This window comes from Triturus cristatus, chromosome 5_1, assembly GCF_964204655.1.
Source record: "Triturus cristatus chromosome 5_1, aTriCri1.1, whole genome shotgun sequence".
NCBI classification, from domain to species: domain Eukaryota; kingdom Metazoa; phylum Chordata; class Amphibia; order Caudata; family Salamandridae; genus Triturus; species Triturus cristatus.
Window position 1 is genome coordinate 519424968 of NC_140587.1, and position 13505 is coordinate 519438472.

General features: G+C 44.9%; 1 protein-coding gene across 2 annotated transcripts in view; it reads right to left on the reverse strand.

The window, feature by feature from the left end:
• The window catches only part of ZC2HC1A (zinc finger C2HC-type containing 1A), a 338183-nt gene that overhangs the window by 83652 nt on the left and 241026 nt on the right, over positions 1–13505 (reverse strand). The gene's annotated exons all lie outside the window — the stretch shown is intronic.

Below are 13505 nucleotides of genomic sequence, written 5' to 3' on the forward strand. Positions count from 1 at the left end.
CATGAAGAGGTTAATGGAGAGAGTTTAGTAATAAATACATATATTTTATATATATACCTTGTGTGGTTCTCCTTTCATTTGGTCATTCAAGAGGTTATAATCTGGTAAACCAAGCTGCTTTACATTCCTTGAGACTTCCATAGCTACCACTAGGATAGCTTTCAATAAAGGTTGTCTTTAATCTAATCATCAATAAGGGTTGTTTGGACTGGTACAAGGTGCCCACTATAACTAGTGGACAGCATATACCATGCCAACTTCTCACACTATTTCCAAAATGTAAAATGAAGCAAATAGCGAACCAACGAGAAAACATGAAATTTACCCAAAAAAGTTTTAGTTGTCTCAATTTTGTGCTGCAGGATCAAGTGCACCATGAGGAACATGGAATTACTGACATCTGTTTTTTAACTCTATGAAACAAAAGTAATGCATGCAAATACGTGGGTAAAAGTAGTACACATGAATCAAGTTGGTGAAGGAACAGAAGACTGCCAAACATTAAACACAGCAGGTACACCAGGCCAGTCCATTTGAACTGTCGAGTCCCATAAGCGTTGTTCTGTAGACCAATGTTTCCGAAGAAGCAATAACCAAAAGGTTGATGAAATTTATACAGCATTATGTCTTGAGTGATCCGCATCCTCTAAAGCGGATGGTTAAAGGTGGGGCGAAGACCAGAGAGGACATTCCTACCACATTATGTCTGAAAGCAAAGACCTAACAGCCTTGCATTGGTTCTATATTTTGTCTTTTAATAACCTGACATAAGGCACAGCAGTGGCACAAGTGGTGGGGCAGAGGGTAGGGAGCTGTGGGGGATGGTGGTAAATAACACAAACAAAAGCAAAGCAAAATCCTGCCGCCATCTCGGGGTTCTTCTTCTCCGGTACAGACTCAGATTCCCCACGGGCTGGTGCACGCTGAGCAGTCTCCTAGACGCCAATCAAGACGCTGCTCTCATACTGGCAATACAGCAGGAGAGTTGCGTTGTGAATGGCCTGAGCCGTGCTGGTTTGACAATCACTCAGGTCCTAGGAGCCTGTGCCTCTTCTCTACCTGGTTGTGCAGCACAGCTCGTGTGGAGATAGATCTAGGTGCGCATGACAGTTTGGCTGGCCTTAGACAGCCGGCCAAACCGTCATGCCCACTTACAGTGTGCACTACTCCTCTGCTGTCATCATGGCCCGCCCCCTTAGACATGGCTGGCTTTAGGCGGAAAGAAAAATAAAATGATTATAAAATGGTTTCATTATCATTTTATTTTTCCTGCTTCCCTCAGCTGGCTCTCAGCAGAGGGTGGCGATGTTCATCCACTATAGCAGAAGAGCCGCTGAGCATAAAGGAACGGATAGATGGGGGTAAGGGTTGGTTTACATCTGTGCAGAATTAAAGTTCTATCAGCACAGTTTCTGAAGTTGAAAACCTTTCCACACCATGGAGTCTGTAAGTCTTCTGAACTACATACATTCCATCCTACAGGTGAAGTTTTTCCACAATAAGACGTTACAGGGGAATTCTTATACTGAATGTAGTTTTACTGCAGTTTTTTTTTTTAAAGCAAACCCAATATTTAGGGGAAAGTTTCTGCCTCTTTTTGTTTGCAAATCTACAAAAACGCTGTGAATGCCAAAACGTCAATTTAGTTCCACAAGTTCATTCACACTTCATGAACTTTACCTCTTAGCAGCACAACAAGGACCTTCAAAGTATAACCAGCTAATCATCCTGGATTAAAACCACCTGCACTGAATGGAAAACTGAAGTAGCAGATTACAGGACATAAACCATGAATAGAGGCAAGGCAGAAAATACAATGACTGGTATCTGCTGCCTTTCAATAGTACTGGTGAACATTTACAGACATGGATCATCATGGCGACGTATTTTCAGAGCTAGCACTTGATGGTGTAAGGTTGACTTTCTGAAGGTTCGGACAAATACAAATTCTGTCAGGCAATCAAGAAGGTATTTAATATCAATTAATGGTACCTCTAACTACCACCACCACCAGCAGCTGCCTGGCAATAAGAGCTCAGAGGTCTGTACAAACATGAAAGAAAATACAAATAAAGGAGAAAAAGAAGCTTCCTTTTGCATTTCATGCATTAGTGGTGGAATGTTGGCAACTAAACTCTATGAAGAAAAAAAAAATCAGTTAAGTAATCCACAGAGGTTCTTCCTGGTTAGGAAGGGACTGCACCACTACACTGAACATAGTTTTTGGCTGAAGGAATTTTGTTTTTATAGGAGTGTTAAAAAGTACTGTGTGCGCCTCGTATCAGCCACTCCCTGAATATTGTAAATGTGAGTCAGAGGTTTCTGCAGAACTGTTTAAGAGAAGCACAAGTTAAACTAGATGCGAAGTGGGACTTCTGTATTGCATTTCTTGCTTATTGACATATTATTGGTTTTTACATGTGATTGTTTTATTTAGTATTTATTTATTTCCTTATTTTTACATATTAAGCACATATACACACCCATATGCAACTTGGCTCTAATATATCTATGACTGAGCGATTAACATTCACAGACACCTAACTTGTGGACTAACATAAGAAACAGCAAGGTTTTTAGAAGTTTCCTTAACTCGAGCAGCGATGCTCCTCTGTAGGAAGCTGGCTCTTTATATACTATACCAAAGTGAGGTATAGTGTCCACAGAGTCCAGTGGAACCCCAAAGGTAGGCAGAGGCAAGGTTAGATAGAACCTTACTCGGTTTGTGGTTGTGTGGTCGAGCAGTAAGGCAGTATCAGAGGACAGTATTAAGCATTTATTGTACCCACTCAATCAGCAAATGATTTCACACACTCAAAGACTAAACTTCAGACCAATTGGTAGAAGAATATTCTTTTAGTTATTTTATTTTCTAGAACCAAGCAAGCCTGGCACAGGCAAGTTGATAAATACTTTGCAGTAAATATAGAGTTTGAAATGCAATTGTAAATGTACTTTGAAACGGTTACAGTTTGAATTACTGGTAATGTAATACTGATAAATGCTGTACATATACTATGTATAGACTTTGCAATGAAAATTACAGGCAAGTTACTGTTACGTTACTTCTGAGATAACTTTTTCTACTAAGTGTGATATGCCTAGATATCACACTGGGACATTTCCTAGAGAAAAGGTAAGTAAAATCAGTTTTGCACAATAGTTATTTTTCAGGTTTCTATACAAATCAACTCTACATTTAAAACATTTATCAGAGAAAAACAGTCAGTAGGTTCCTATGGAGAGAAATGAAGTTAACGGTTACCAGGTAAGTAATCTGTCTTTGGAGTTGAGCTTCTGGGGTCAAGGATGCACTATCGTTACACCCTCAGCAGCACTAGGGCGGCCGGGTGTAGAGTGATGAGGCCCAATGTTCTCCAATGAGGGATAGGGGCCTCTGGTTGGTTGTTGCTGGTGAGCAGGTCACAAGGTTGTGGGAGCCAAGCTCCTGGTGTTAGGCTAAGGGCAAAGGGGGGGATCCGGTTTAGCACACAAAGTGCACCCGCAGCAGTGCAGGGCCGGCTGGGTGCATACTGCGGTTTTGGCGTACGGTGCCATGTTGTTTTCAATGGGGATTTTTAGTTTTGTTTTTTAGCTGCAGGCTCTGTCCAGGAAGACTTCCGGGAGGAACGAACAGCTGGGCAGGTAAGCTGGAGGGCTGGGGGACGTAGGTGCACCTCGGGTTCCTTTCTCCAGAGCGCAGGGCGGCTGGATGCAGGGATGTCTTTTGAGGTTGGATTTCACCTTACCGGGCCACTCGTGGTGGTGGTGGTGGGGAGGGGGGGGGGGGTCTCCATGCAGAGGCAGCACATGACGTAGGGGAGTCCTGGAGGGGTCCAGAAACATGTCTCGTGGTGGCAGGCTCGTGTGCACCAGTCAGAGAACCCACCAGAGGCTGGTTGTTTTTCAGGGGGCATCTCTAAGATACCCTCTGTGTGCATTTTTCATTGAATCCCACACTGGCATCAGTGTGGGTTTAATGTGCTGAGAAGATTGATACCAAACGTCTCAGTTTTCAGTGTAGCCATTGTGGTGCTGTGGAGTTCGTAGTGAAAAGCTCCCAGCACCATATATTCTGAATGGCAGCACTGAACTTACAATGTCTAAGAATGGACTTAAATACTGTAGGGGTACAGGGCTAATGCACCTGTACCCTCACTACTGGCATTGGGCACCCAGCTAGCGGGGTGACTGATCTAAGCCAGGGCAGTGGGTTGTAGGCCTGGCACACAGGGATGTGTGCCACATCGACTCTTCACTTTGTTGTGCACCAAGACACGCAGCCTGCAAAGGGTGGGGGGGGGGAGAGATAAACGGAACGAACACCACTTCTTTTGTGCTTCGTTTTTTTTTCTCTTTGTGCATCGGCCGCCATGATGCGTTTCCGGCTTCACCGAGCCCTTGAGCACTTGGCATGCCACGTAGTTTCTCCCATTTTTAAAGTGACAAAGTGCTCTGATAGTGCAATGAACATAGAAAACATACTTTCAGCATAAATGCTGTATAGTTCCTTGGTACAGAGTTGCTGATGTTTATATATTTCATTTTATAACGTTATTACATCAAGTAATATTCTCTTAGATTGTCAAATTCATTAAACAATTCAAAATTATGGAGTAATATATTAGGCTTGGCTATATATCCGTAAAATATGTATTGATTGTATTAAAACACAGTAAAACAACAGTAAAACAAACCTCCCCAGTAATTATTTACAATATTGATTGCATTTAGTTTTTATGAGATACAATGTTGTTGTACCCATTTTTTAAAAACGCTGTTTGGGGAACCATATGTTGTGCAAATACGCGATTTAGATAACTGTATAAATACCAATTAAAAACACCCCCTAATTGCCCACATAATAAAACCATTGTTTTTATGAGTTTAACCCCTTGTATGCCCATGACGAGCTGGACTCGTCATGGAGCACAGTCGCGCTGTGCCCATGACGAGTCCAGCTCGTCATGAGGCATACCCTAGGGAATCCCTCTGGTGCGGGCACCAGAGGGATTGCCTTTCGTGAAAAATAGCCTCGGGAGCTGGGGAAGAGCTTCCCCATCTCCCGAGCCAACCCCCCCCCCCCCCCCCCCCCCCCCCCCTCACTGCAATGACGATCGGCGCGCACGTCGCGCTGACGTCATTACAGTGAAAGTGAAACTGAAATGAGCCAAGAGGCTCATTTCAGGTCTCACTTTGTACGTGCTCAGGGGGCTATCTCAGCCCCCTGAGCACGTACAAAGACGGGAGAGGTATCGTTGGAAAGGGGAGAATCTCCCCTTTCCAATGGTACCCCTCCCCAGTGGATCCCTGCTTGGGGATCGCCACAGGAGGGCAATCCCCAAGCAGGGATCCACCCACTAGACACCAGGGAGGGGGAGCGGCCCCTTGGGCAAGGGCCTTGGCTCCCCCCTGTGTATTTTGGCCATTTTGGTCTTTTTGCCCCCCCTGGGGGGCAGATGGGGGCATTAGCCCCCAATCTGCCCCCCCGGGGGGGGGGGGGGGAAAAGCCCACTAGACACCAGGGAAGTTACATAAATAAATAAATAGGGGTGGGGGCTGCCCAAAACGGGCAGGCCCATGCCCCCCCCCCGGCATTGGCCCCTAATCTGCCCATCCGGGGGGGGGGGGGGGGGGGCAGAAAGCCCACTAAACACCAGGGATTAGTTTGTAATTTGATTTTTAGGGTGGGGGCTGCCTGCAACAGGCAAGCCAATGCCCCCACCCACCACCATTACAGCCTTTCTGCCCCCCCTGGGGGGCAGATGGGGCATCGGCCCCCAATCAGCCCCCCCCGGGGGGCAAAAAGGCCCACTAGACACCAGGGAATTGTTAAAAAAAAAAAATAGTGAGGCGCACTACGTTTAGGACCCTTGCCTGTCGCGGGTACTTGGGCCTCCCACACGAGTGAGGCACCGTTTTTATCGGGAGACCCGGGGGAACGCTGGGTGGTAGGAAATTTGTGTCAGCCCGGTGATGCCTCAACTTTCCCACACAAAAATGTGTGAAAAATGTGATTTTTTCAGCTAAAATTGAGGATGGCAGGAGATTCTAGGTAAGGAAACGTTGGGGGAATCCACGCAAGCCATTCCTCCCTGGAAGCACACGGGTGTATAGTTTTCAAAAATGTATAGGTTTGCTAGGTTTCCCAAGGTGCCCGCAGAGCTAGGGTTCAAAAACTACAGTTAGACATTTTGCCAAAAAAGGGTCATTTTTCACTGCGAAATTGAGGTGTGACCACGTTGCGTTTTTCACCATTTCCTGTCACGGGCACTAGGCCGACCCACACAAGTGAGGTACCTTTTTTCTCTTAAGACTTTGGGGGACGCGGGGTGGGTGAAAATGTGTGGATCCACGCAGATTCCGGAACTTTCCACCACAGAAATGTGGGGAAAATGTGTTTTTTTGTCAATTTTTTAGGTTTGCAAGGGATTCTGGGTAACAGACCCTGGTGGGAGGCCGTCAAGTCACCCCATCCTGGATTCCCCTGGGTGTCTAGTTTTCAAAAATGTATAGGTTTGCTAGGTTTCCCAAGGTGCCCGTAGAGCTAGGGTTCAAAAACTAGAGCTAGGCACTTTGCCAAAAAAGGATAAATTTTCACTGCGATATTGAGTTGTGACCACGTTGCGTTTTGCGCTGTTTCCTGTCGCGGGCACTATGCCTACCCACACAAGTGAGGTACCATTTTTATCGGGAGACTTAGGGTAATTCAGTTTTGTAAAGGAACTGTTATTACCTATTGACTTTCGATGCATTTCTGCTCCAAATGAAAGACATTTTGTAAAAAAGAAATCATTCTAAAAAATGACTGATAATTCTCATGCTAGTATGAGTATCCCCAATTTCAGAAATGTGCAAATATCTACTGTTTCTAAACTCTATATTTTGTTCCCATTTCAGAAATACATAGGTGTCTTTCATACCGATTTTTCCATGTACACATTTTTACAGAATAATTACTATATACCCGGTACATAATAAAAAACCATTGCAAGTTGCTGCTCAGTTTTTGGCTCTGGGTTCGTCGGGTTCTTGGTGAACCTACAAGTCCTATATATCCCCACAACCAGTAATGTCCAGCGGATGTAATGGTATATTGCTTTCAAAGAGCTGTCATAATTAGAAGAAGTTACAGGTGAAAACGTTGACACAAAAGGCTTTTTTTTTTCAACTAATTTTTGATTTATCCTATATTTAACTGTTAGTTTCTATAAAAAAACCTTGATGGATCTACACAAATGACCCCTTGCTGAATTCAGAATTTTGTCTTCTTCTCGAAAATGTATAGCTTTCCAGGATCCATTATTGCTTTTGTACCCATTTATGCCATTAACTGGAAGGAGGTCAAAAGCACAAAATATAGCCAAATTAGGCTATGTCCCAGAAAAATGCCAAAACTGTGTAAACAATGTTGGGTTTCTGACAAAAGTCTGGTATCCCCGAAAAGCTGGGAAAATGGTGATTCCAACCCCACAAACCCTTTTTTGATAACATTTGCAGGGAAAAACCCAGATGCTTTCATTTGCAGCCCGTTTTTCCAATTTTTCTGAAAACCCCCAAAATTTTGCTGTATTTTGGCTAATTTCTGTGACCCCTCTGGGAGAATCCACAAACCCTGAGTACCTTTAGAATCCCCATGATGTTGGAAGAAAAGGACGCAAATTTGGCGTGGATACCTTATGTGGTCAAAACGTTACAGGGGTCTAAGCGCGCACTACCCCAAATAGCCAAAAAAGGGCGTGGCACAGGAGGGGAAGATGCCTGGCAGCGAAGGGGTTAAACAGAATTCCTTATTGGCAATGTTGGTTCCTGAGTTGTGGTTGTTTTGTATTCATCTGTGCTAATACAATGTTGTGATGTTAAGCCTCAACACGATGCTCTCATTGAAATTGTAATATTATTAAAAAGTTCTATACAGAACAATGTTAAAGTGCAAAATAGTGCAATAAAATGCCAAGTGTTTTATGCTGGTCAGCATAATAATTAAGATATGTGAAGTGTCACTGTGCATATAAACGATGTCATTGTGTCATGAGCCCATGAACACTAATGACAGGAAAACTTATAAGAGGGAGGAGAGGTATAATAAAACCTGTATAAATATGTAGACAATGCTATATTAAAATCAAATGATGTACTGTTTTCATGACAGTCACTACCTTGATTACAGCCATGTGTATAGATCTTCCGTAGTATTCAATCCATGTGGATTTTTGCTGTCTAATTCTAATATCAATTTAGTTTCTAGGCGCTTGAGTATTGCATCGCTGTTCCCACCTCTTCGAGGAGGGGGAACATTGTCAATTACGTAGTACTTCAACTCTGTCAGGTTTTTATTGTGGATCTCGGTGAAGTGACGAGCCACCGGATATAAGCTATCATTATTCAATATGGCCCTTAGATGCTGTAAGATTCTTTTGTGCACTGGGAGGAGAGTGCTTCCCTCATATTTTAATCCCCAAGTGCACTCCAATACGTATACTGCATACTCGGATTTGTATGTTAGAAACTTGTTGATTACAGTAGGTTTGTCTTTAAAGCCTGTATTATAGGTTGTTTTATTCTCTCCATATTTACAGGCCTTACAGATTGTACATCTGACAAAACCCTTGCGCTTACTAAGCCAACTGGCAGTTTTAGACAGCTCGGGACTACTACTCACTAAATAGTCACTGGTGCTACACGCTTTTCTGAAAGTGACTATAGGTGACAAAAGCATTTTATCTCCTATTATGGTGTCACGTAGGATCATGTGCCAGTTCTTTTTGATGATATGTCGAATATTGTCCCTTTGTTTACTGTAGGTTAAGATTAACCTCGGGCTGCTCACTGTATCATCAGCCCTTGCGGCTTGTTTCAGTTTACTCTTAGATGGTTTAAATAGTAGGTCCTCGCGTGATTTGGCCTTGGCACGTTGTATGGCTTGGTCTATACTGCGTTCTGAATAGCCTCTAGCACAAAAGCGTTGTTTGCAACCTTTGTTGTGCTAGGTGTAGATCACCATCAGTACTACAGATCCTACGTATTCTTAAGAGCTCTCCGTAAGGAATGCTGCTGATAGTGTGTTTGGGGTGAAAGCTGCTACAGTGTAATATAGTATTGCCAGCTGTAGGTTTGCGGTGGAGACGTTTCTGTATAGTATTGTCTTGAATATAAGTCTCTACATCTAAAAAGCAAATACTGTTAGCGCTTATTATGTGGGTAAAGTGCGAATTAAAATCATTCACATTCAATCTGCCTATGAGATTCTCCGCACTTTGTTTGTCCCCCCCCCCCCCCCCCCTCCATACAAACAAATCATCTATATATATCGAATCCATTTCACAATATTATTGGACCATTCATTTTTGTACAATGTTCTGACCATCATCTCCCCCAACCAACTCATATGGACACAGGCGTAGCTGGGCGAAAAACTTGCGCCCATAGCTACGCCTCTCTCCTGGTGGTACACTTGATGTTGAAACATGACATAATTGTTATTTAAACAGAACTTGGTATGGTCCAGAAGCATCTTATTGTGTGTGTGGATTTTAATAGGTCTCATGTTTAGATAATACTCTAGGGCTCTCATCCCATCTCTGTGATGGATCGATGTATATAAATTTGAAACATCCATAGATATTAGTAAGTAATCTTCTCGCCATTCGATTTCCTGTATTTTCCTCAGGAAATCCGTAGTGTCATGTATGTATGATGGAAGCGTCCTTACATGCTGTTGAAGGAACGAGTCTGTATAGATTGACACATTTTCCACCAAACTCTGGTTGGCTGGGATTATCGGTCTTCCGGGAGGGCGTAGTCTAGCTTTGTGAAATTTTGGGATAAAGTAAATGACTGGCATTATGGGGTACTAAGGATAAGTAACTTACCTGTAATCCTAGTTCTCTTCCAGGGGTATCCTCATCAAAGTCATAAGCAACCCACCCGCTTCCCCGGACGAACAAGAAGCATATCAACTCTTTGTGCTATTGTCTGCGGATATCCTCAAATAACAACTGACCTAACTGTCACCCCTGAGGCATGATGGGAAGCTAGGGGTCCTAGTAGAATGAGCTTTGGGGGAGGCTAACAGAGGCTTGTTCGCTATTTGGTAGGCCAACTTTAAACAAGACACTATCCACCTTGAAATTGATCTTTTAGAAGCTGGAAAGCCTGTTCTAACAGAGCCTTAGTTTACAAACAATTGCTCAGCTTTTCTTATGGACTTTGTTCCCACCAAGTAGAATTTGAGAACCCTCTTGAGGTCTAATGAATGAAGAGACCTTTCTGCTGGTGTAGCAGGATTGGGAAAGAAAGAGTCTGTTTTACATGGAAATCAGAAACTACTTTGGGCAGGAAGGAAGGGTGAGTTTGCATAACCACTCTATGATGGAAAACCGTATACGGTTCCTTAGAACAGAGTGCTTGGATTGCACTCACTCTGTGTGCTGATGTAATAGCCACTAGAAAAGCTACTTTCCATGTAAGGTGTTGTAATGTGGCCTTATGAATGGGTTCGAAGGGAGGACCCATCAATTTGGACAAGACTAGATTCAACTCCCAAGGTGGAGAAGGAGGTTGGACAGGAGGATAAACCTTCAACCCCTGTAGGAAATCCTTGACCACCTGAAGTTGAAAAAACAAAGGCGGGTTAGGTGATTTTCTATATGCCGTGATGGCAGCCAAATGCACTTTTATGGATGTATAATTCAAACCAGATTTGGCCAAGTAGAGCAGCTAGGGCAAGATTACCTCTTCTTGCCCGTGAATTGGACTCCCATTACGGACACACCACAAGTAAAACCTTTTCCATTTAAAGGAGTATGGGGTCCTTGTGGATGGTCTTTTTGACTCCCGCAAAATGTCCATGCAATCTTGAGGGAGGTTCAAATGTCTGTACTGCAGGAATTCAGGAGCCATGCTGTCAGGCTGAGCGAGGGAAGGCTGGGGTGCAGGATCTTCCCTCCCATTTTGGTCATGAGGTCCGGCCTGCACGGGAGTCTCCAATGCGGGTGCACTGAGAGGTGCAACAGGTCCGGATACCACCATTGGCGAGGCCAGTCTGGAGCTATGAGGATCTTTGTCATGCTGGATTGGATCAGTTTGGCCACAACCTTCGGAATGAGAGGGAGGGGTGGAACGGCGTATGCAAACGTCCCTGACCAGAGCATTTCCCCTTGTTCCTGGTCGGTAAAACCTGGATGTGAAGGCGTGGCATTTTTTGTTTTGATCGTCCGCAAAGAGGTCGATGAAGGGATGACCCTATTGATGAAAAATGTCTGCCACCACCTTGTCGTTGAGCACCCAGTCTTCTTGTTTGTCCAAGTGACGACTGTGGGTGTCTACTCGCACGTTCTGCTCTCCCGGTAGGTGCACTGCTGTGATCTATAGGTTTCTGGCTAGCAGCCAGTGTCAGATCGCCTGGTATTCTAGAGAGAGAGGGCGAGAGCGTGTTCCACCTTGTTTGTTCAAGTAATACATGGTGGTTGTATTGTCCGTTGGTATTCGGATCGAATCGGACTGAATCGACGGTTAAAAAGCCTTGAGGGCTAAATGAACCGCCCGCAGTTCCAGCATCTTGATATGATAGGTACGTTCCCTGCTGGTCCACCTGTCCTGAGTTTGCAAATGTGCTCCCCATCCCTGAAGGGACGCATCCGTGATCAGGGATTGTGTTGGCAGAGTTTGATGGAATGGGACTCCCACCAGAAGATTCTTTGGTTGTAACCAGCAGAGAATGGACATCTTCTCTGATGGCGAGAGGAGAATCCGGTCGGGGCACTGACCTGAGGATTGGTTCCACCTGTCCTCCAGATCTTGTAACGGTCTCATACTCAATTTGGCGTTGGGTATGAGAAAAATGCAAGATGCCATCCACCCCAGCAGAGAAGCCACTTGTCTTACTGATGGCTGATGAGTTTGGAGGATGACGTTGCTTTTGACTCTCATTGATGACAATCTCTCCTCCGAAGGAAACACTTTTCCGAGGTCGGAGTTTAGGGCGGCGCCCAGATAGAGGAGTGATTGGGTCGGTTGAAAAAACGATTTTTCCACGTTGACATGAAGGCCTAAGCGTTGCAGGAGGTCCAGGCAGATGTGAAGGTGTTCCTGTACCATGTGGGGGGATGATCCCTTCACCAGCCAGTCGTCCAGGTATGGATACACAAACAGACCTTGGCGATGTATCGCTGCCGCTACCACTGCCATGCATTTCGTGAAAACCCTCGGGGCAGACTTTAGACCGAAGGGTAAGACTTTGTGCCCACCATGAACCGCAGGAACTTGGGATGCCATGGTGTGATTGGGATGTGAAAATACGCATCTTGGAGCTCCACAGAAAACATCCAAGCGCCTTTGCTCAGATGTGGAAATATTTGATAGAGCGCCAACATTCGAAACTTTTCCTTCTTGATGAACTTGTTCAGAGAACGTAGGTCTAGAATTGGTCTGAACTTGTTCAATTGGTCCTTCTTCTGAACAAAAAAGTATCTTGAGTAGACCCCCCCCTGCCCCCTCTGTGGAGGATCGACCTCTTCTATGGCCAGTTTCCTGAGAAGGGTCGACACTTCCTGACGTAGGAGATCTAGATGTAGCTGATGGGATTTCACCGGAGGAACCTGTCTTGGGGACGCACATAAACGTAGTGCGTAACCATTGTCAAGTATATTCAGCACCCACTGGTCTTTGGTGATGTTGCGCCACTCTTGACTGTAGTTTGAAATACTTCCTCCCACTGGAGTGTGCAACGGTGCTAGAGGAAGCAGAGCCTCATTGCTTCCTTTGAGTTTTTGTTGTGGAAGTGGACTGCTGTTTGTGTCCTCCTCTTCCTCTTGAGGAACGACGGCCCTGGAACTGGGACTTGTTCTGCTTGTTTTGCAACAATTGAGGGGTTTGAACCCTCTGTTGGTAATTTTTACGATTGTAGGGCCTGTAGCGTCGTCTAAATTCCTTTTTCTTGTCAAGGCCTACGGCCTTTAAGGTGTCCAACTCAGCCTTCATTCTAGCCATTTCCAAATCTGCATGTGATCCGAACAGTGCGGTGCCAGAAAATGGGAGATTTAAGATGTGTTGTTGCGCCTCTGGTTTCAACGCAGTCAGACGCAACCAGGAAGATCTTTGTGCACATATGCCATGTGCATAAGAGTGAGCCGACAAAGACACCCCATCCACAGCAGTGCTGATTTGGTTGGCCACCAGTGCACCCTCCTGGAGAATTTCAGAGAAATCCTGCTGGTCTTCCTTCGGGAGTTTGTCTTTGAAGCGCTCCAGTGAATCCCATAAGGACCCGTCATAACGGCCCAGCAGAGCCGCAGCGTTAGAAACTTGAAGAGAAGAAGCTGCAGAGCCGCAAGCCTTTCGCCCCCAAGAGTCTTGTACTCTACTTTCCTTATCCGGAGGAGCTGAGGAGGAAGAAGCAGCTGCGTGTGTCTTCTTTGCCTCTGCCACAATGACAGAGCCCGGTGGCAGATCCGATTTTAGGAAAAGAGGATCTGAGGCAGCAGGTCTAAATTTTTTTAAGATTC